This window comes from Schistocerca gregaria, unplaced genomic scaffold (assembly GCF_023897955.1).
Source record: "Schistocerca gregaria isolate iqSchGreg1 unplaced genomic scaffold, iqSchGreg1.2 ptg001279l, whole genome shotgun sequence".
Taxonomy (NCBI): Eukaryota; Metazoa; Arthropoda; class Insecta; order Orthoptera; family Acrididae; genus Schistocerca; species Schistocerca gregaria.
Genome location: NW_026062591.1, coordinates 1 through 20,515, shown reverse-complemented (window position 1 = coordinate 20,515; position 20,515 = coordinate 1). Strand labels below are relative to the sequence as shown.

The 20,515-nt window shown below is 52.6% G+C and overlaps 32 non-coding genes across 32 annotated transcripts; 16 read left to right on the top strand and 16 right to left on the bottom strand.

Annotated features, from left to right (window-relative positions):
• The first annotated feature begins 893 nt into the window (after window positions 1-893).
• On the top strand, window positions 894-965 carry Trnam-cau (transfer RNA methionine (anticodon CAU)). The gene has a single exon. It is a non-coding gene; the product is annotated as a tRNA-Met (tRNA).
• A 206-nt stretch (window positions 966-1,171) lies between these two features.
• Trnad-guc (transfer RNA aspartic acid (anticodon GUC)) lies at window positions 1,172-1,243 on the bottom strand. The gene has a single exon. It is a non-coding gene; the product is annotated as a tRNA-Asp (tRNA).
• Window positions 1,244-2,162: 919 nt separating this feature from the next.
• On the top strand, window positions 2,163-2,234 carry Trnam-cau (transfer RNA methionine (anticodon CAU)). The gene has a single exon. It is a non-coding gene; the product is annotated as a tRNA-Met (tRNA).
• Window positions 2,235-2,440: 206 nt separating this feature from the next.
• Trnad-guc (transfer RNA aspartic acid (anticodon GUC)) lies at window positions 2,441-2,512 on the bottom strand. Its single transcript has one exon. It is a non-coding gene; the product is annotated as a tRNA-Asp (tRNA).
• Window positions 2,513-3,442: 930 nt separating this feature from the next.
• On the top strand, window positions 3,443-3,514 carry Trnam-cau (transfer RNA methionine (anticodon CAU)). Its single transcript has one exon. It is a non-coding gene; the product is annotated as a tRNA-Met (tRNA).
• A 206-nt stretch (window positions 3,515-3,720) lies between these two features.
• On the bottom strand, window positions 3,721-3,792 carry Trnad-guc (transfer RNA aspartic acid (anticodon GUC)). The gene has a single exon. It is a non-coding gene; the product is annotated as a tRNA-Asp (tRNA).
• A 931-nt stretch (window positions 3,793-4,723) lies between these two features.
• On the top strand, window positions 4,724-4,795 carry Trnam-cau (transfer RNA methionine (anticodon CAU)). Its single transcript has one exon. It is a non-coding gene; the product is annotated as a tRNA-Met (tRNA).
• A 205-nt stretch (window positions 4,796-5,000) lies between these two features.
• Window positions 5,001-5,072, bottom strand: Trnad-guc (transfer RNA aspartic acid (anticodon GUC)). Its single transcript has one exon. It is a non-coding gene; the product is annotated as a tRNA-Asp (tRNA).
• A 919-nt stretch (window positions 5,073-5,991) lies between these two features.
• On the top strand, window positions 5,992-6,063 carry Trnam-cau (transfer RNA methionine (anticodon CAU)). The gene has a single exon. It is a non-coding gene; the product is annotated as a tRNA-Met (tRNA).
• A 206-nt stretch (window positions 6,064-6,269) lies between these two features.
• On the bottom strand, window positions 6,270-6,341 carry Trnad-guc (transfer RNA aspartic acid (anticodon GUC)). Its single transcript has one exon. It is a non-coding gene; the product is annotated as a tRNA-Asp (tRNA).
• A 930-nt stretch (window positions 6,342-7,271) lies between these two features.
• On the top strand, window positions 7,272-7,343 carry Trnam-cau (transfer RNA methionine (anticodon CAU)). Its single transcript has one exon. It is a non-coding gene; the product is annotated as a tRNA-Met (tRNA).
• A 206-nt stretch (window positions 7,344-7,549) lies between these two features.
• Trnad-guc (transfer RNA aspartic acid (anticodon GUC)) lies at window positions 7,550-7,621 on the bottom strand. The gene has a single exon. It is a non-coding gene; the product is annotated as a tRNA-Asp (tRNA).
• Window positions 7,622-8,540: 919 nt separating this feature from the next.
• Trnam-cau (transfer RNA methionine (anticodon CAU)) lies at window positions 8,541-8,612 on the top strand. Its single transcript has one exon. It is a non-coding gene; the product is annotated as a tRNA-Met (tRNA).
• A 206-nt stretch (window positions 8,613-8,818) lies between these two features.
• Trnad-guc (transfer RNA aspartic acid (anticodon GUC)) lies at window positions 8,819-8,890 on the bottom strand. The gene has a single exon. It is a non-coding gene; the product is annotated as a tRNA-Asp (tRNA).
• Window positions 8,891-9,809: 919 nt separating this feature from the next.
• Window positions 9,810-9,881, top strand: Trnam-cau (transfer RNA methionine (anticodon CAU)). The gene has a single exon. It is a non-coding gene; the product is annotated as a tRNA-Met (tRNA).
• A 206-nt stretch (window positions 9,882-10,087) lies between these two features.
• Trnad-guc (transfer RNA aspartic acid (anticodon GUC)) lies at window positions 10,088-10,159 on the bottom strand. The gene has a single exon. It is a non-coding gene; the product is annotated as a tRNA-Asp (tRNA).
• Window positions 10,160-11,089: 930 nt separating this feature from the next.
• Trnam-cau (transfer RNA methionine (anticodon CAU)) lies at window positions 11,090-11,161 on the top strand. The gene has a single exon. It is a non-coding gene; the product is annotated as a tRNA-Met (tRNA).
• Window positions 11,162-11,367: 206 nt separating this feature from the next.
• On the bottom strand, window positions 11,368-11,439 carry Trnad-guc (transfer RNA aspartic acid (anticodon GUC)). The gene has a single exon. It is a non-coding gene; the product is annotated as a tRNA-Asp (tRNA).
• Window positions 11,440-12,369: 930 nt separating this feature from the next.
• Trnam-cau (transfer RNA methionine (anticodon CAU)) lies at window positions 12,370-12,441 on the top strand. The gene has a single exon. It is a non-coding gene; the product is annotated as a tRNA-Met (tRNA).
• A 206-nt stretch (window positions 12,442-12,647) lies between these two features.
• Window positions 12,648-12,719, bottom strand: Trnad-guc (transfer RNA aspartic acid (anticodon GUC)). The gene has a single exon. It is a non-coding gene; the product is annotated as a tRNA-Asp (tRNA).
• A 930-nt stretch (window positions 12,720-13,649) lies between these two features.
• Window positions 13,650-13,721, top strand: Trnam-cau (transfer RNA methionine (anticodon CAU)). Its single transcript has one exon. It is a non-coding gene; the product is annotated as a tRNA-Met (tRNA).
• Window positions 13,722-13,927: 206 nt separating this feature from the next.
• Window positions 13,928-13,999, bottom strand: Trnad-guc (transfer RNA aspartic acid (anticodon GUC)). The gene has a single exon. It is a non-coding gene; the product is annotated as a tRNA-Asp (tRNA).
• A 919-nt stretch (window positions 14,000-14,918) lies between these two features.
• Trnam-cau (transfer RNA methionine (anticodon CAU)) lies at window positions 14,919-14,990 on the top strand. The gene has a single exon. It is a non-coding gene; the product is annotated as a tRNA-Met (tRNA).
• A 206-nt stretch (window positions 14,991-15,196) lies between these two features.
• Window positions 15,197-15,268, bottom strand: Trnad-guc (transfer RNA aspartic acid (anticodon GUC)). The gene has a single exon. It is a non-coding gene; the product is annotated as a tRNA-Asp (tRNA).
• A 930-nt stretch (window positions 15,269-16,198) lies between these two features.
• Trnam-cau (transfer RNA methionine (anticodon CAU)) lies at window positions 16,199-16,270 on the top strand. Its single transcript has one exon. It is a non-coding gene; the product is annotated as a tRNA-Met (tRNA).
• A 206-nt stretch (window positions 16,271-16,476) lies between these two features.
• Trnad-guc (transfer RNA aspartic acid (anticodon GUC)) lies at window positions 16,477-16,548 on the bottom strand. The gene has a single exon. It is a non-coding gene; the product is annotated as a tRNA-Asp (tRNA).
• A 930-nt stretch (window positions 16,549-17,478) lies between these two features.
• Window positions 17,479-17,550, top strand: Trnam-cau (transfer RNA methionine (anticodon CAU)). Its single transcript has one exon. It is a non-coding gene; the product is annotated as a tRNA-Met (tRNA).
• A 206-nt stretch (window positions 17,551-17,756) lies between these two features.
• Trnad-guc (transfer RNA aspartic acid (anticodon GUC)) lies at window positions 17,757-17,828 on the bottom strand. The gene has a single exon. It is a non-coding gene; the product is annotated as a tRNA-Asp (tRNA).
• A 934-nt stretch (window positions 17,829-18,762) lies between these two features.
• Trnam-cau (transfer RNA methionine (anticodon CAU)) lies at window positions 18,763-18,834 on the top strand. Its single transcript has one exon. It is a non-coding gene; the product is annotated as a tRNA-Met (tRNA).
• Window positions 18,835-19,040: 206 nt separating this feature from the next.
• On the bottom strand, window positions 19,041-19,112 carry Trnad-guc (transfer RNA aspartic acid (anticodon GUC)). Its single transcript has one exon. It is a non-coding gene; the product is annotated as a tRNA-Asp (tRNA).
• Window positions 19,113-20,042: 930 nt separating this feature from the next.
• Window positions 20,043-20,114, top strand: Trnam-cau (transfer RNA methionine (anticodon CAU)). The gene has a single exon. It is a non-coding gene; the product is annotated as a tRNA-Met (tRNA).
• A 206-nt stretch (window positions 20,115-20,320) lies between these two features.
• Trnad-guc (transfer RNA aspartic acid (anticodon GUC)) lies at window positions 20,321-20,392 on the bottom strand. Its single transcript has one exon. It is a non-coding gene; the product is annotated as a tRNA-Asp (tRNA).
• Window positions 20,393-20,515: the final 123 nt, after the last annotated feature.

Below are 20,515 nucleotides of genomic sequence, written 5' to 3'. Positions count from 1 at the left end.
TGGCGTAGCTGATACATCTGAAATCTAGCCTCCAGATGCTGTCAGCTGTTACGACATAAAAGTATGCCCCAGGTGAGGCTCGAATTACAACCCCGGCATTGCTCACGGCTACTGCCTTATAAGTACCGTGCGCTAACCAATTGCGCCACTGGGGCTACAGCCAAACGCTCTCAATTAGCCATATTCACTTTGCTGCAAACCAGTGGTGGCCACAAATACATACGATCGCCACCTGCGGCCACACTGCGACTTTGGCACCTAACTACGAATGCTTCGTGCTATTCGTGTTTCATATGCTACGCTTACATGCACATCAACTGCCTCTAGTCAACGAAAAAACGCAGAAAAACGCGCGCCTTGCCTCCTGCTACCTGTCGAACAGCGGGCGCAGATATGTGGCAAGGTCCAAGCTCTGCAAGCGCACCGCGACCACGCCGCTGGACGAGAAGTGCCTTCCTTGGGAGCTTGCAGAGCCCTGAAGAACACGTTTCTTAGAGAGGTGCACTTGTCTCGTAGAACGAGACACAGTCCGTGGCCCTATGGCGCAAGGGATAACGCGTCTGACAACGGATCGGAAGATTCCAGCTTCTGATCCTGGCACGGTCGGCATTTTGTTAGTTGCCAACGCGCAGCTCGGCAGTGGATTTCGTATGTCGCCGCATCGAGGAGTGCAGTGTTATTCCTGTGCATCTCGCAGCTGCATGTCGAGGTGATGGTGGTAAATGCCGCTGCCTGCAAGCGTCAGCGTAGCGTCAGTCGAGCAAAGTCGAGACAAGTCAAGCTGAGAGCTGTAGGAGATGTTGCGCAATTAAATGTACGCGTGTGAAAGCCACGCAGACAACACTGTCCAAGTGTCCCACGTGATGTGACGAAGAGCTAGAACACCCCCACACAGCAGAGTGGCGCAGTGGAAGCGTGCTGGGCCCATAACCCAGAGGTCCGTGGATCGAAACCACGCTCTGCTAAAATTATATCTTTTGCTGATTGTGTCGAGATCGATTACTACGCGTGGAGAGTCGGCATTAACAGCGAACCCCATAATTAGAAAGTGTGAGGAATGCGAGAACTACTTCCTACGATGTAGCATTTTGCAGCAAGTTAATGGCAAAGTTAATGCTCTTCCACCCCACACGCGCAACACTCGAGCAGATTTGTGAGATAAAAGTCGCGCCTCCCCGGCGGGGAATCGAACCCCGGTCTCCCGCGTGACAGGCGGGGATACTAACCACTATACTACCGAGGAAGACGCACCTACCGCATATAATGCACATTAAACTTGTTGGCGTAGCTGATACATCTGAAATCTAGCCTCCAGATGCTGTCAGCTGTTACGACTTAAAGGTATGCCCCAGGTGAGGCTCGAATTACAACCCCGGCATTGCTCACGGCTACTGCCTTATAAGTACCGTGCGCTAACCAATTGCGCCACTGGGGCTACAGCCAAACGCTCTCAATTAGCCATATTCACTTTGCTGCAAACCAGTGGTGGCCACAAATACATACGATCGCCACCTGCGGCCACACTGCGACTTTGGCACCTAACTACGAATGCTTCGTGCTATTCGTGTTTCATATGCTACGCTTACATGCACATCAACTGCCTCTAGTCAACGAAAAAACGCAGAAAAACGCGCGCCTTGCCTCCTGCTACCTGTCGAACAGCGGGCGCAGATATGTGGCAAGGTCCAAGCTCTGCAAGCGCACCGCGACCACGCCGCTGGACGAGAAGTGCCTTCCTTGGGAGCTTGCAGAGCCCTGAAGAACACGTTTCTTAGAGAGGTGCACTTGTCTCGTAGAACGAGACACAGTCCGTGGCCCTATGGCGCAAGGGATAACGCGTCTGACAACGGATCGGAAGATTCCAGCTTCTGATCCTGGCACGGTCGGCATTTTGTTAGTTGCCAACGCGCAGCTCGGCAGTGGATTTCGTATGTCGCCGCATCGAGGAGTGCAGTGTTATTCCTGTGCATCTCGCAGCTGCATGTCGAGGTGATGGTGGTAAATGCCGCTGCCTGCAAGCGTCAGTCGAGCAAAGTCGAGACAAGTCAAGCTGAGAGCTGTAGGAGATGTTGCGCAATTAAATGTACGCGTGTGAAAGCCACGCAGACAACACTGTCCAAGTGTCCCACGTGATGTGACGAAGAGCTAGAACACCCCCACACAGCAGAGTGGCGCAGTGGAAGCGTGCTGGGCCCATAACCCAGAGGTCCGTGGATCGAAACCACGCTCTGCTAAAATTATATCTTTTGCTGATTGTGTCGAGATCGATTACTACGCGTGGAGAGTCGGCATTAACAGCGAACCCCATAATTAGAAAGTGTGAGGAATGCGAGAACTACTTCCTACGATGTAGCATTTTGCAGCAAGTTAATGGCAAAGTTAATGCTCTTCCACCCCACACGCGCAACACTCGAGCAGATTTGTGAGATAAAAGTCGCGCCTCCCCGGCGGGGAATCGAACCCCGGTCTCCCGCGTGACAGGCGGGGATACTAACCACTATACTACCGAGGAAGACGCACCTACCGCATATAATGCACATTAAACTTGTTGGCGTAGCTGATACATCTGAAATCTAGCCTCCAGATGCTGTCAGCTGTTACGACATAAAAGTATGCCCCAGGTGAGGCTCGAATTACAACCCCGGCATTGCTCACGGCTACTGCCTTATAAGTACCGTGCGCTAACCAATTGCGCCACTGGGGCTACAGCCAAACGCTCTCAATTAGCCATATTCACTTTGCTGCAAACCAGTGGTGGCCACAAATACATACGATCGCCACCTGCGGCCACACTGCGACTTTGGCACCTAACTACGAATGCTTCGTGCTATTCGTGTTTCATATGCTACGCTTACATGCACATCAACTGCCTCTAGTCAACGAAAAAACGCAGAAAAACGCGCGCCTTGCCTCCTGCTACCTGTCGAACAGCGGGCGCAGATATGTGGCAAGGTCCAAGCTCTGCAAGCGCACCGCGACCACGCCGCTGGACGAGAAGTGCCTTCCTTGGGAGCTTGCAGAGCCCTGAAGAACACGTTTCTTAGAGAGGTGCACTTGTCTCGTAGAACGAGACACAGTCCGTGGCCCTATGGCGCAAGGGATAACGCGTCTGACAACGGATCGGAAGATTCCAGCTTCTGATCCTGGCACGGTCGGCATTTTGTTAGTTGCCAACGCGCAGCTCGGCAGTGGATTTCGTATGTCGCCGCATCGAGGAGTGCAGTGTTATTCCTGTGCATCTCGCAGCTGCATGTCGAGGTGATGGTGGTAAATGCCGCTGCCTGCAAGCGTCAGCGTAGCGTCAGTCGAGCAAAGTCGAGACAAGTCAAGCTGAGAGCTGTAGGAGATGTTGCGCAATTAAATGTACGCGTGTGAAAGCCACGCAGACAACACTGTCCAAGTGTCCCACGTGATGTGACGAAGAGCTAGAACACCCCCACACAGCAGAGTGGCGCAGTGGAAGCGTGCTGGGCCCATAACCCAGAGGTCCGTGGATCGAAACCACGCTCTGCTAAAATTATATCTTTTGCTGATTGTGTCGAGATCGATTACTACGCGTGGAGAGTCGGCATTAACAGCGAACCCCATAATTAGAAAGTGTGAGGAATGCGAGAACTACTTCCTACGATGTAGCATTTTGCAGCAAGTTAATGGCAAAGTTAATGCTCTTCCACCCCACACGCGCAACACTCGAGCAGATTTGTGAGATAAAAGTCGCGCCTCCCCGGCGGGGAATCGAACCCCGGTCTCCCGCGTGACAGGCGGGGATACTAACCACTATACTACCGAGGAAGACGCACCTACCGCATATAATGCACATTAACTTGTTGGCGTAGCTGATACATCTGAAATCTAGCCTCCAGATGCTGTCAGCTGTTACGACATAAAAGTATGCCCCAGGTGAGGCTCGAATTACAACCCCGGCATTGCTCACGGCTACTGCCTTATAAGTACCGTGCGCTAACCAATTGCGCCACTGGGGCTACAGCCAAACGCTCTCAATTAGCCATATTCACTTTGCTGCAAACCAGTGGTGGCCACAAATACATACGATCGCCACCTGCGGCCACACTGCGACTTTGGCACCTAACTACGAATGCTTCGTGCTATTCGTGTTTCATATGCTACGCTTACATGCACATCAACTGCCTCTAGTCAACGAAAAAACGCAGAAGAAAACGCGCGCCTTGCCTCCTGCTACCTGTCGAACAGCGGGCGCAGATATGTGGCAAGGTCCAAGCTCTGCAAGCGCACCGCGACCACGCCGCTGGACGAGAAGTGCCTTCCTTGGGAGCTTGCAGAGCCCTGAAGAACACGTTTCTTAGAGAGGTGCACTTGTCTCGTAGAACGAGACACAGTCCGTGGCCCTATGGCGCAAGGGATAACGCGTCTGACAACGGATCGGAAGATTCCAGCTTCTGATCCTGGCACGGTCGGCATTTTGTTAGTTGCCAACGCGCAGCTCGGCAGTGGATTTCGTATGTCGCCGCATCGAGGAGTGCAGTGTTATTCCTGTGCATCTCGCAGCTGCATGTCGAGGTGATGGTGGTAAATGCCGCTGCCTGCAAGCGTCAGCGTAGCGTCAGTCGAGCAAAGTCGAGACAAGTCAAGCTGAGAGCTGTAGGAGATGTTGCGCAATTAAATGTACGCGTGTGAAAGCCACGCAGACAACACTGTCCAAGTGTCCCACGTGATGTGACGAAGAGCTAGAACACCCCCACACAGCAGAGTGGCGCAGTGGAAGCGTGCTGGGCCCATAACCCAGAGGTCCGTGGATCGAAACCACGCTCTGCTAAAATTATATCTTTTGCTGATTGTGTCGAGATCGATTACTACGCGTGGAGAGTCGGCATTAACAGCGAACCCCATAATTAGAAAACACGCGATCTAGTGTACTACTTCCTACGATGTAGCATTTTGCAGCAAGTTAATGGCAAAGTTAATGCTCTTCCACCCCACACGCGCAACACTCGAGCAGATTTGTGAGATAAAAGTCGCGCCTCCCCGGCGGGGAATCGAACCCCGGTCTCCCGCGTGACAGGCGGGGATACTAACCACTATACTACCGAGGAAGACGCACCTACCGCATATCATGCACATTAAACTTGTTGGCGTAGCTGATACATCTGAAATCTAGCCTCCAGATGCTGTCAGCTGTTACGACATAAAAGTATGCCCCAGGTGAGGCTCGAATTACAACCCCGGCATTGCTCACGGCTACTGCCTTATAAGTACCGTGCGCTAACCAATTGCGCCACTGGGGCTACAGCCAAACGCTCTCAATTAGCCATATTCACTTTGCTGCAAACCAGTGGTGGCCACAAATACATACGATCGCCACCTGCGGCCACACTGCGACTTTGGCACCTAACTACGAATGCTTCGTGCTATTCGTGTTTCATATGCTACGCTTACATGCACATCAACTGCCTCTAGTCAACGAAAAAACGCAGAAAAACGCGCGCCTTGCCTCCTGCTACCTGTCGAACAGCGGGCGCAGATATGTGGCAAGGTCCAAGCTCTGCAAGCGCACCGCGACCACGCCGCTGGACGAGAAGTGCCTTCCTTGGGAGCTTGCAGAGCCCTGAAGAACACGTTTCTTAGAGAGGTGCACTTGTCTCGTAGAACGAGACACAGTCCGTGGCCCTATGGCGCAAGGGATAACGCGTCTGACAACGGATCGGAAGATTCCAGCTTCTGATCCTGGCACGGTCGGCATTTTGTTAGTTGCCAACGCGCAGCTCGGCAGTGGATTTCGTATGTCGCCGCATCGAGGAGTGCAGTGTTATTCCTGTGCATCTCGCAGCTGCATGTCGAGGTGATGGTGGTAAATGCCGCTGCCTGCAAGCGTCAGTCGAGCAAAGTCGAGACAAGTCAAGCTGAGAGCTGTAGGAGATGTTGCGCAATTAAATGTACGCGTGTGAAAGCCACGCAGACAACACTGTCCAAGTGTCCCACGTGATGTGACGAAGAGCTAGAACACCCCCACACAGCAGAGTGGCGCAGTGGAAGCGTGCTGGGCCCATAACCCAGAGGTCCGTGGATCGAAACCACGCTCTGCTAAAATTATATCTTTTGCTGATTGTGTCGAGATCGATTACTACGCGTGGAGAGTCGGCATTAACAGCGAACCCCATAATTAGAAAGTGTGAGGAATGCGAGAACTACTTCCTACGATGTAGCATTTTGCAGCAAGTTAATGGCAAAGTTAATGCTCTTCCACCCCACACGCGCAACACTCGAGCAGATTTGTGAGATAAAAGTCGCGCCTCCCCGGCGGGGAATCGAACCCCGGTCTCCCGCGTGACAGGCGGGGATACTAACCACTATACTACCGAGGAAGACGCACCTACCGCATATAATGCACATTAAACTTGTTGGCGTAGCTGATACATCTGAAATCTAGCCTCCAGATGCTGTCAGCTGTTACGACATAAAAGTATGCCCCAGGTGAGGCTCGAATTACAACCCCGGCATTGCTCACGGCTACTGCCTTATAAGTACCGTGCGCTAACCAATTGCGCCACTGGGGCTACAGCCAAACGCTCTCAATTAGCCATATTCACTTTGCTGCAAACCAGTGGTGGCCACAAATACATACGATCGCCACCTGCGGCCACACTGCGACTTTGGCACCTAACTACGAATGCTTCGTGCTATTCGTGTTTCATATGCTACGCTTACATGCACATCAACTGCCTCTAGTCAACGAAAAAACGCAGAAAAACGCGCGCCTTGCCTCCTGCTACCTGTCGAACAGCGGGCGCAGATATGTGGCAAGGTCCAAGCTCTGCAAGCGCACCGCGACCACGCCGCTGGACGAGAAGTGCCTTCCTTGGGAGCTTGCAGAGCCCTGAAGAACACGTTTCTTAGAGAGGTGCACTTGTCTCGTAGAACGAGACACAGTCCGTGGCCCTATGGCGCAAGGGATAACGCGTCTGACAACGGATCGGAAGATTCCAGCTTCTGATCCTGGCACGGTCGGCATTTTGTTAGTTGCCAACGCGCAGCTCGGCAGTGGATTTCGTATGTCGCCGCATCGAGGAGTGCAGTGTTATTCCTGTGCATCTCGCAGCTGCATGTCGAGGTGATGGTGGTAAATGCCGCTGCCTGCAAGCGTCAGCGTAGCGTCAGTCGAGCAAAGTCGAGACAAGTCAAGCTGAGAGCTGTAGGAGATGTTGCGCAATTAAATGTACGCGTGTGAAAGCCACGCAGACAACACTGTCCAAGTGTCCCACGTGATGTGACGAAGAGCTAGAACACCCCCACACAGCAGAGTGGCGCAGTGGAAGCGTGCTGGGCCCATAACCCAGAGGTCCGTGGATCGAAACCACGCTCTGCTAAAATTATATCTTTTGCTGATTGTGTCGAGATCGATTACTACGCGTGGAGAGTCGGCATTAACAGCGAACCCCATAATTAGAAAGTGTGAGGAATGCGAGAACTACTTCCTACGATGTAGCATTTTGCAGCAAGTTAATGGCAAAGTTAATGCTCTTCCACCCCACACGCGCAACACTCGAGCAGATTTGTGAGATAAAAGTCGCGCCTCCCCGGCGGGGAATCGAACCCCGGTCTCCCGCGTGACAGGCGGGGATACTAACCACTATACTACCGAGGAAGACGCACCTACCGCATATAATGCACATTAAACTTGTTGGCGTAGCTGATACATCTGAAATCTAGCCTCCAGATGCTGTCAGCTGTTACGACATAAAAGTATGCCCCAGGTGAGGCTCGAATTACAACCCCGGCATTGCTCACGGCTACTGCCTTATAAGTACCGTGCGCTAACCAATTGCGCCACTGGGGCTACAGCCAAACGCTCTCAATTAGCCATATTCACTTTGCTGCAAACCAGTGGTGGCCACAAATACATACGATCGCCACCTGCGGCCACACTGCGACTTTGGCACCTAACTACGAATGCTTCGTGCTATTCGTGTTTCATATGCTACGCTTACATGCACATCAACTGCCTCTAGTCAACGAAAAAACGCAGAAAAACGCGCGCCTTGCCTCCTGCTACCTGTCGAACAGCGGGCGCAGATATGTGGCAAGGTCCAAGCTCTGCAAGCGCACCGCGACCACGCCGCTGGACGAGAAGTGCCTTCCTTGGGAGCTTGCAGAGCCCTGAAGAACACGTTTCTTAGAGAGGTGCACTTGTCTCGTAGAACGAGACACAGTCCGTGGCCCTATGGCGCAAGGGATAACGCGTCTGACAACGGATCGGAAGATTCCAGCTTCTGATCCTGGCACGGTCGGCATTTTGTTAGTTGCCAACGCGCAGCTCGGCAGTGGATTTCGTATGTCGCCGCATCGAGGAGTGCAGTGTTATTCCTGTGCATCTCGCAGCTGCATGTCGAGGTGATGGTGGTAAATGCCGCTGCCTGCAAGCGTCAGTCGAGCAAAGTCGAGACAAGTCAAGCTGAGAGCTGTAGGAGATGTTGCGCAATTAAATGTACGCGTGTGAAAGCCACGCAGACAACACTGTCCAAGTGTCCCACGTGATGTGACGAAGAGCTAGAACACCCCCACACAGCAGAGTGGCGCAGTGGAAGCGTGCTGGGCCCATAACCCAGAGGTCCGTGGATCGAAACCACGCTCTGCTAAAATTATATCTTTTGCTGATTGTGTCGAGATCGATTACTACGCGTGGAGAGTCGGCATTAACAGCGAACCCCATAATTAGAAAGTGTGAGGAATGCGAGAACTACTTCCTACGATGTAGCATTTTGCAGCAAGTTAATGGCAAAGTTAATGCTCTTCCACCCCACACGCGCAACACTCGAGCAGATTTGTGAGATAAAAGTCGCGCCTCCCCGGCGGGGAATCGAACCCCGGTCTCCCGCGTGACAGGCGGGGATACTAACCACTATACTACCGAGGAAGACGCACCTACCGCATATAATGCACATTAAACTTGTTGGCGTAGCTGATACATCTGAAATCTAGCCTCCAGATGCTGTCAGCTGTTACGACATAAAAGTATGCCCCAGGTGAGGCTCGAATTACAACCCCGGCATTGCTCACGGCTACTGCCTTATAAGTACCGTGCGCTAACCAATTGCGCCACTGGGGCTACAGCCAAACGCTCTCAATTAGCCATATTCACTTTGCTGCAAACCAGTGGTGGCCACAAATACATACGATCGCCACCTGCGGCCACACTGCGACTTTGGCACCTAACTACGAATGCTTCGTGCTATTCGTGTTTCATATGCTACGCTTACATGCACATCAACTGCCTCTAGTCAACGAAAAAACGCAGAAAAACGCGCGCCTTGCCTCCTGCTACCTGTCGAACAGCGGGCGCAGATATGTGGCAAGGTCCAAGCTCTGCAAGCGCACCGCGACCACGCCGCTGGACGAGAAGTGCCTTCCTTGGGAGCTTGCAGAGCCCTGAAGAACACGTTTCTTAGAGAGGTGCACTTGTCTCGTAGAACGAGACACAGTCCGTGGCCCTATGGCGCAAGGGATAACGCGTCTGACAACGGATCGGAAGATTCCAGCTTCTGATCCTGGCACGGTCGGCATTTTGTTAGTTGCCAACGCGCAGCTCGGCAGTGGATTTCGTATGTCGCCGCATCGAGGAGTGCAGTGTTATTCCTGTGCATCTCGCAGCTGCATGTCGAGGTGATGGTGGTAAATGCCGCTGCCTGCAAGCGTCAGTCGAGCAAAGTCGAGACAAGTCAAGCTGAGAGCTGTAGGAGATGTTGCGCAATTAAATGTACGCGTGTGAAAGCCACGCAGACAACACTGTCCAAGTGTCCCACGTGATGTGACGAAGAGCTAGAACACCCCCACACAGCAGAGTGGCGCAGTGGAAGCGTGCTGGGCCCATAACCCAGAGGTCCGTGGATCGAAACCACGCTCTGCTAAAATTATATCTTTTGCTGATTGTGTCGAGATCGATTACTACGCGTGGAGAGTCGGCATTAACAGCGAACCCCATAATTAGAAAGTGTGAGGAATGCGAGAACTACTTCCTACGATGTAGCATTTTGCAGCAAGTTAATGGCAAAGTTAATGCTCTTCCACCCCACACGCGCAACACTCGAGCAGATTTGTGAGATAAAAGTCGCGCCTCCCCGGCGGGGAATCGAACCCCGGTCTCCCGCGTGACAGGCGGGGATACTAACCACTATACTACCGAGGAAGACGCACCTACCGCATATAATGCACATTAAACTTGTTGGCGTAGCTGATACATCTGAAATCTAGCCTCCAGATGCTGTCAGCTGTTACGACATAAAAGTATGCCCCAGGTGAGGCTCGAATTACAACCCCGGCATTGCTCACGGCTACTGCCTTATAAGTACCGTGCGCTAACCAATTGCGCCACTGGGGCTACAGCCAAACGCTCTCAATTAGCCATATTCACTTTGCTGCAAACCAGTGGTGGCCACAAATACATACGATCGCCACCTGCGGCCACACTGCGACTTTGGCACCTAACTACGAATGCTTCGTGCTATTCGTGTTTCATATGCTACGCTTACATGCACATCAACTGCCTCTAGTCAACGAAAAAACGCAGAAAAACGCGCGCCTTGCCTCCTGCTACCTGTCGAACAGCGGGCGCAGATATGTGGCAAGGTCCAAGCTCTGCAAGCGCACCGCGACCACGCCGCTGGACGAGAAGTGCCTTCCTTGGGAGCTTGCAGAGCCCTGAAGAACACGTTTCTTAGAGAGGTGCACTTGTCTCGTAGAACGAGACACAGTCCGTGGCCCTATGGCGCAAGGGATAACGCGTCTGACAACGGATCGGAAGATTCCAGCTTCTGATCCTGGCACGGTCGGCATTTTGTTAGTTGCCAACGCGCAGCTCGGCAGTGGATTTCGTATGTCGCCGCATCGAGGAGTGCAGTGTTATTCCTGTGCATCTCGCAGCTGCATGTCGAGGTGATGGTGGTAAATGCCGCTGCCTGCAAGCGTCAGCGTAGCGTCAGTCGAGCAAAGTCGAGACAAGTCAAGCTGAGAGCTGTAGGAGATGTTGCGCAATTAAATGTACGCGTGTGAAAGCCACGCAGACAACACTGTCCAAGTGTCCCACGTGATGTGACGAAGAGCTAGAACACCCCCACACAGCAGAGTGGCGCAGTGGAAGCGTGCTGGGCCCATAACCCAGAGGTCCGTGGATCGAAACCACGCTCTGCTAAAATTATATCTTTTGCTGATTGTGTCGAGATCGATTACTACGCGTGGAGAGTCGGCATTAACAGCGAACCCCATAATTAGAAAGTGTGAGGAATGCGAGAACTACTTCCTACGATGTAGCATTTTGCAGCAAGTTAATGGCAAAGTTAATGCTCTTCCACCCCACACGCGCAACACTCGAGCAGATTTGTGAGATAAAAGTCGCGCCTCCCCGGCGGGGAATCGAACCCCGGTCTCCCGCGTGACAGGCGGGGATACTAACCACTATACTACCGAGGAAGACGCACCTACCGCATATAATGCACATTAAACTTGTTGGCGTAGCTGATACATCTGAAATCTAGCCTCCAGATGCTGTCAGCTGTTACGACATAAAAGTATGCCCCAGGTGAGGCTCGAATTACAACCCCGGCATTGCTCACGGCTACTGCCTTATAAGTACCGTGCGCTAACCAATTGCGCCACTGGGGCTACAGCCAAACGCTCTCAATTAGCCATATTCACTTTGCTGCAAACCAGTGGTGGCCACAAATACATACGATCGCCACCTGCGGCCACACTGCGACTTTGGCACCTAACTACGAATGCTTCGTGCTATTCGTGTTTCATATGCTACGCTTACATGCACATCAACTGCCTCTAGTCAACGAAAAAACGCAGAAAAACGCGCGCCTTGCCTCCTGCTACCTGTCGAACAGCGGGCGCAGATATGTGGCAAGGTCCAAGCTCTGCAAGCGCACCGCGACCACGCCGCTGGACGAGAAGTGCCTTCCTTGGGAGCTTGCAGAGCCCTGAAGAACACGTTTCTTAGAGAGGTGCACTTGTCTCGTAGAACGAGACACAGTCCGTGGCCCTATGGCGCAAGGGATAACGCGTCTGACAACGGATCGGAAGATTCCAGCTTCTGATCCTGGCACGGTCGGCATTTTGTTAGTTGCCAACGCGCAGCTCGGCAGTGGATTTCGTATGTCGCCGCATCGAGGAGTGCAGTGTTATTCCTGTGCATCTCGCAGCTGCATGTCGAGGTGATGGTGGTAAATGCCGCTGCCTGCAAGCGTCAGCGTAGCGTCAGTCGAGCAAAGTCGAGACAAGTCAAGCTGAGAGCTGTAGGAGATGTTGCGCAATTAAATGTACGCGTGTGAAAGCCACGCAGACAACACTGTCCAAGTGTCCCACGTGATGTGACGAAGAGCTAGAACACCCCCACACAGCAGAGTGGCGCAGTGGAAGCGTGCTGGGCCCATAACCCAGAGGTCCGTGGATCGAAACCACGCTCTGCTAAAATTATATCTTTTGCTGATTGTGTCGAGATCGATTACTACGCGTGGAGAGTCGGCATTAACAGCGAACCCCATAATTAGCAAGTGTGAGGAATGCGAGAACTACTTCCTACGATGTAGCATTTTGCAGCAAGTTAATGGCAAAGTTAATGCTCTTCCACCCCACACGCGCAACACTCGAGCAGATTTGTGAGATAAAAGTCGCGCCTCCCCGGCGGGGAATCGAACCCCGGTCTCCCGCGTGACAGGCGGGGATACTAACCACTATACTACCGAGGAAGACGCACCTACCGCATATAATGCACATTAAACTTGTTGGCGTAGCTGATACATCTGAAATCTAGCCTCCAGATGCTGTCAGCTGTTACGACATAAAAGTATGCCCCAGGTGAGGCTCGAATTACAACCCCGGCATTGCTCACGGCTACTGCCTTATAAGTACCGTGCGCTAACCAATTGCGCCACTGGGGCTACAGCCAAACGCTCTCAATTAGCCATATTCACTTTGCTGCAAACCAGTGGTGGCCACAAATACATACGATCGCCACCTGCGGCCACACTGCGACTTTGGCACCTAACTACGAATGCTTCGTGCTATTCGTGTTTCATATGCTACGCTTACATGCACATCAACTGCCTCTAGTCAACGAAAAAACGCAGAAAAACGCGCGCCTTGCCTCCTGCTACCTGTCGAACAGCGGGCGCAGATATGTGGCAAGGTCCAAGCTCTGCAAGCGCACCGCGACCACGCCGCTGGACGAGAAGTGCCTTCCTTGGGAGCTTGCAGAGCCCTGAAGAACACGTTTCTTAGAGAGGTGCACTTGTCTCGTAGAACGAGACACAGTCCGTGGCCCTATGGCGCAAGGGATAACGCGTCTGACAACGGATCGGAAGATTCCAGCTTCTGATCCTGGCACGGTCGGCATTTTGTTAGTTGCCAACGCGCAGCTCGGCAGTGGATTTCGTATGTCGCCGCATCGAGGAGTGCAGTGTTATTCCTGTGCATCTCGCAGCTGCATGTCGAGGTGATGGTGGTAAATGCCGCTGCCTGCAAGCGTCAGCGTAGCGTCAGTCGAGCAAAGTCGAGACAAGTCAAGCTGAGAGCTGTAGGAGATGTTGCGCAATTAAATGTACGCGTGTGAAAGCCACGCAGACAACACTGTCCAAGTGTCCCACGTGATGTGACGAAGAGCTAGAACACCCCCACACAGCAGAGTGGCGCAGTGGAAGCGTGCTGGGCCCATAACCCAGAGGTCCGTGGATCGAAACCACGCTCTGCTAAAATTATATCTTTTGCTGATTGTGTCGAGATCGATTACTACGCGTGGAGAGTCGGCATTAACAGCGAACCCCATAATTAGAAAGTGTGAGGAATGCGAGAACTACTTCCTACGATGTAGCATTTTGCAGCAAGTTAATGGCAAAGTTAATGCTCTTCCACCCCACACGCGCAACACTCGAGCAGATTTGTGAGATAAAAGTCGCGCCTCCCCGGCGGGGAATCGAACCCCGGTCTCCCGCGTGACAGGCGGGGATACTAACCACTATACTACCGAGGAAGACGCACCTACCGCATATAATGCACATTAAACTTGTTGGCGTAGCTGATACATCTGAAATCTAGCCTCCAGATGCTGTCAGCTGTTACGACATAAAAGTATGCCCCAGGTGAGGCTCGAATTACAACCCCGGCATTGCTCACGGCTACTGCCTTATAAGTACCGTGCGCTAACCAATTGCGCCACTGGGGCTACAGCCAAACGCTCTCAATTAGCCATATTCACTTTGCTGCAAACCAGTGGTGGCCACAAATACATACGATCGCCACCTGCGGCCACACTGCGACTTTGGCACCTAACTACGAATGCTTCGTGCTATTCGTGTTTCATATGCTACGCTTACATGCACATCAACTGCCTCTAGTCAACGAAAAAACGCAGAAAAACGCGCGCCTTGCCTCCTGCTACCTGAACACGCGATCTAGTGGATATGTGGCAAGGTCCAAGCTCTGCAAGCGCACCGCGACCACGCCGCTGGACGAGAAGTGCCTTCCTTGGGAGCTTGCAGAGCCCTGAAGAACACGTTTCTTAGAGAGGTGCACTTGTCTCGTAGAACGAGACACAGTCCGTGGCCCTATGGCGCAAGGGATAACGCGTCTGACAACGGATCGGAAGATTCCAGCTTCTGATCCTGGCACGGTCGGCATTTTGTTAGTTGCCAACGCGCAGCTCGGCAGTGGATTTCGTATGTCGCCGCATCGAGGAGTGCAGTGTTATTCCTGTGCATCTCGCAGCTGCATGTCGAGGTGATGGTGGTAAATGCCGCTGCCTGCAAGCGTCAGTCGAGCAAAGTCGAGACAAGTCAAGCTGAGAGCTGTAGGAGATGTTGCGCAATTAAATGTACGCGTGTGAAAGCCACGCAGACAACACTGTCCAAGTGTCCCACGTGATGTGACGAAGAGCTAGAACACCCCCACACAGCAGAGTGGCGCAGTGGAAGCGTGCTGGGCCCATAACCCAGAGGTCCGTGGATCGAAACCACGCTCTGCTAAAATTATATCTTTTGCTGATTGTGTCGAGATCGATTACTACGCGTGGAGAGTCGGCATTAACAGCGAACCCCATAATTAGAAAGTGTGAGGAATGCGAGAACTACTTCCTACGATGTAGCATTTTGCAGCAAGTTAATGGCAAAGTTAATGCTCTTCCACCCCACACGCGCAACACTCGAGCAGATTTGTGAGATAAAAGTCGCGCCTCCCCGGCGGGGAATCGAACCCCGGTCTCCCGCGTGACAGGCGGGGATACTAACCACTATACTACCGAGGAAGACGCACCTACCGCATATAATGCACATTAAACTTGTTGGCGTAGCTGATACATCTGAAATCTAGCCTCCAGATGCTGTCAGCTGTTACGACATAAAAGTATGCCCCAGGTGAGGCTCGAATTACAACCCCGGCATTGCTCACGGCTACTGCCTTATAAGTACCGTGCGCTAACCAATTGCGCCACTGGGGCTACAGCCAAACGCTCTCAATTAGCCATATTCACTTTGCTGCAAACCAGTGGTGGCCACAAATACATACGATCGCCACCTGCGGCCACACTGCGACTTTGGCACCTAACTACGAATGCTTCGTGCTATTCGTGTTTCATATGCTACGCTTACATGCACATCAACTGCCTCTAGTCAACGAAAAAACGCAGAAAAACGCGCGCCTTGCCTCCTGCTACCTGTCGAACAGCGGGCGCAGATATGTGGCAAGGTCCAAGCTCTGCAAGCGCACCGCGACCACGCCGCTGGACGAGAAGTGCCTTCCTTGGGAGCTTGCAGAGCCCTGAAGAACACGTTTCTTAGAGAGGTGCACTTGTCTCGTAGAACGAGACACAGTCCGTGGCCCTATGGCGCAAGGGATAACGCGTCTGACAACGGATCGGAAGATTCCAGCTTCTGATCCTGGCACGGTCGGCATTTTGTTAGTTGCCAACGCGCAGCTCGGCAGTGGATTTCGTATGTCGCCGCATCGAGGAGTGCAGTGTTATTCCTGTGCATCTCGCAGCTGCATGTCGAGGTGATGGTGGTAAATGCCGCTGCCTGCAAGCGTCAGCGTAGCGTCAGTCGAGCAAAGTCGAGACAAGTCAAGCTGAGAGCTGTAGGAGATGTTGCGCAATTAAATGTACGCGTGTGAAAGCCACGCAGACAACACTGTCCAAGTGTCCCACGTGATGTGACGAAGAGCTAGAACACCCCCACACAGCAGAGTGGCGCAGTGGAAGCGTGCTGGGCCCATAACCCAGAGGTCCGTGGATCGAAACCACGCTCTGCTAAAATTATATCTTTTGCTGATTGTGTCGAGATCGATTACTACGCGTGGAGAGTCGGCATTAACAGCGAACCCCATAATTAGAAAGTGTGAGGAATGCGAGAACTACTTCCTACGATGTAGCATTTTGCAGCAAGTTAATGGCAAAGTTAATGCTCTTCCACCCCACACGCGCAACACTCGAGCAGATTTGTGAGATAAAAGTCGCGCCTCCCCGGCGGGGAATCGAACCCCGGTCTCCCGCGTGACAGGCGGGGATACTAACCACTATACTACCGAGGAAGACGCACCTACCGCATATAATGCACATTAAACTTGTTGGCGTAGCTGATACATCTGAAATCTAGCCTCCAGATGCTGTCAGCTGTTACGACATAAAAGTATGCCCCAGGTGAGGCTCGAATTACAACCCCGGCATTGCTCACGGCTACTGCCTTATAAGTACCGTGCGCTAACCAATTGCGCCACTGGGGCTACAGCCAAACGCTCTCAATTAGCCATATTCACTTTGCTGCAAACCAGTGGTGGCCACAAATACATACGATCGCCACCTGCGGCCACACTGCGACTTTGGCACCTAACTACGAATGCTTCGTGCTATTCGTGTTTCATATGCTACGCTTACATGCACATCAACTGCCTCTAGTCAACGAAAAAACGCAGAAAAACGCGCGCCTTGCCTCCTGCTACCTGTCGAACAGCGGGCGCAGATATGTGGCAAGGTCCAAGCTCTGCAAGCGCACCGCGACCACGCCGCTGGACGAGAAGTGCCTTCCTTGGGAGCTTGCAGAGCCCTGAAGAACACGTTTCTTAGAGAGGTGCACTTGTCTCGTAGAACGAGACACAGTCCGTGGCCCTATGGCGCAAGGGATAACGCGTCTGACAACGGATCGGAAGATTCCAGCTTCTGATCCTGGCACGGTCGGCATTTTGTTAGTTGCCAACGCGCAGCTCGGCAGTGGATTTCGTATGTCGCCGCATCGAGGAGTGCAGTGTTATTCCTGTGCATCTCGCAGCTGCATGTCGAGGTGATGGTGGTAAATGCCGCTGCCTGCAAGCGTCAGCGTAGCGTCAGTCGAGCAAAGTCGAGACAAGTCAAGCTGAGAGCTGTAGGAGATGTTGCGCAATTAAATGTACGCGTGTGAAAGCCACGCAGACAACACTGTCCAAGTGTCCCACGTGATGTGACGAAGAGCTAGAACACCCCCACACAGCAGAGTGGCGCAGTGGAAGCGTGCTGGGCCCATAACCCAGAGGTCCGTGGATCGAAACCACGCTCTGCTAAAATTATATCTTTTGCTGATTGTGTCGAGATCGATTACTACGCGTGGAGAGTCGGCATTAACAGCGAACCCCATAATTAGAAAGTGTGAGGAATGCGAGAACTACTTCCTACGATGTAGCATTTTGCAGCAAGTTAATGGCAAAGTTAATGCTCTTCCACCCCACACGCGCAACACTCGAGCAGATTTGTGAGATAAAAGTCGCGCCTCCCCGGCGGGGAATCGAACCCCGGTCTCCCGCGTGACAGGCGGGGATACTAACCACTATACTACCGAGGAAGACGCACCTACCGCATATAATGCACATTAAACTTGTTGGCGTAGCTGATACATCTGAAATCTAGCCTCCAGATGCTGTCAGCTGTTACGACATAAAAGTATGCCCCAGGTGAGGCTCGAATTACAACCCCGGCATTGCTCACGGCTACTGCCTTATAAGTACCGTGCGCTAACCAATTGCGCCACTGGGGCTACAGCCAAACGCTCTCAATTAGCCATATTCACTTTGCTGCAAACCAGTGGTGGCCACAAATACATACGATCGCCACCTGCGGCCACACTGCGACTTTGGCACCTAACTACGAATGCTTCGTGCTATTCGTTCGTGTTTCATATGCTACGCTTACATGCACATCAACTGCCTCTAGTCAACGAAAAAACGCAGAAAAACGCGCGCCTTGCCTCCTGCTACCTGTCGAACAGCGGGCGCAGATATGTGGCAAGGTCCAAGCTCTGCAAGCGCACCGCGACCACGCCGCTGGACGAGAAGTGCCTTCCTTGGGAGCTTGCAGAGCCCTGAAGAACACGTTTCTTAGAGAGGTGCACTTGTCTCGTAGAACGAGACACAGTCCGTGGCCCTATGGCGCAAGGGATAACGCGTCTGACAACGGATCGGAAGATTCCAGCTTCTGATCCTGGCACGGTCGGCATTTTGTTAGTTGCCAACGCGCAGCTCGGCAGTGGATTTCGTATGTCGCCGCATCGAGGAGTGCAGTGTTATTCCTGTGCATCTCGCAGCTGCATGTCGAGGTGATGGTGGTAAATGCCGCTGCCTGCAAGCGTCAGCGTAGCGTCAGTCGAGCAAAGTCGAGACAAGTCAAGCTGAGAGCTGTAGGAGATGTTGCGCAATTAAATGTACGCGTGTGAAAGCCACGCAGACAACACTGTCCAAGTGTCCCACGTGATGTGACGAAGAGCTAGAACACCCCCACACAGCAGAGTGGCGCAGTGGAAGCGTGCTGGGCCCATAACCCAGAGGTCCGTGGATCGAAACCACGCTCTGCTAAAATTATATCTTTTGCTGATTGTGTCGAGATCGATTACTACGCGTGGAGAGTCGGCATTAACAGCGAACCCCATAATTAGAAAGTGTGAGGAATGCGAGAACTACTTCCTACGATGTAGCATTTTGCAGCAAGTTAATGGCAAAGTTAATGCTCTTCCACCCCACACGCGCAACACTCGAGCAGATTTGTGAGATAAAAGTCGCGCCTCCCCGGCGGGGAATCGAACCCCGGTCTCCCGCGTGACAGGCGGGGATACTAACCACTATACTACCGAGGAAGACGCACCTACCGCATATAATGCACATTAAACTTGTTGGCGTAGCTGATACATCTGAAATCTAGCCTCCAGATGCTGTCAGCTGTTACGACTTAAAGGTATGCCCCAGGTGAGGCTCGAATTACAACCCCGGCATTGCTCACGGCTACTGCCTTATAAGTACCGTGCGCTAACCAATTGCGCCACTGGGGCTACAGCCAAACGCTCTCAATTAGCCATATTCACTTTGCTGCAAACCAGTGGTGGCCACAAATACATACGATCGCCACCTGCGGCCACACTGCGACTTTGGCACCTAACTACGAATGCTTCGTGCTATTCGTGTTTCATATGCTACGCTTACATGCACATCAACTGCCTCTAGTCAACGAAAAAACGCAGAAAAACGCGCGCCTTGCCTCCTGCTACCTGTCGAACAGCGGGCGCAGATATGTGGCAAGGTCCAAGCTCTGCAAGCGCACCGCGACCACGCCGCTGGACGAGAAGTGCCTTCCTTGGGAGCTTGCAGAGCCCTGAAGAACACGTTTCTTAGAGAGGTGCACTTGTCTCGTAGAACGAGACACAGTCCGTGGCCCTATGGCGCAAGGGATAACGCGTCTGACAACGGATCGGAAGATTCCAGCTTCTGATCCTGGCACGGTCGGCATTTTGTTAGTTGCCAACGCGCAGCTCGGCAGTGGATTTCGTATGTCGCCGCATCGAGGAGTGCAGTGTTATTCCTGTGCATCTCGCAGCTGCATGTCGAGGTGATGGTGGTAAATGCCGCTGCCTGCAAGCGTCAGCGTAGCGTCAGTCGAGCAAAGTCGAGACAAGTCAAGCTGAGAGCTGTAGGAGATGTTGCGCAATTAAATGTACGCGTGTGAAAGCCACGCAGACAACACTGTCCAAGTGTCCCACGTGATGTGACGAAGAGCTAGAACACCCCCACACAGCAGAGTGGCGCAGTGGAAGCGTGCTGGGCCCATAACCCAGAGGTCCGTGGATCGAAACCACGCTCTGCTAAAATTATATCTTTTGCTGATTGTGTCGAGATCGATTACTACGCGTGGAGAGTCGGCATTAACAGCGAACCCCATAATTAGAAAGTGTGAGGAATGCGAGAACTACTTCCTACGATGTAGCATTTTGCAGCAAGTTAATGGCAAAGTTAATGCTCTTCCACCCCACACGCGCAACACTCGAGCAGATTTGTGAGATAAAAGTCGCGCCTCCCCGGCGGGGAATCGAACCCCGGTCTCCCGCGTGACAGGCGGGGATACTAACCACTATACTACCGAGGAAGACGCACCTACCGCATATAATGCACATTAAACTTGTTGGCGTAGCTGATACATCTGAAATCTAGCCTCCAGATGCTGTCAGCTGTTACGACTTAAAGGTATGCCCCAGGTGAGGCTCGAATT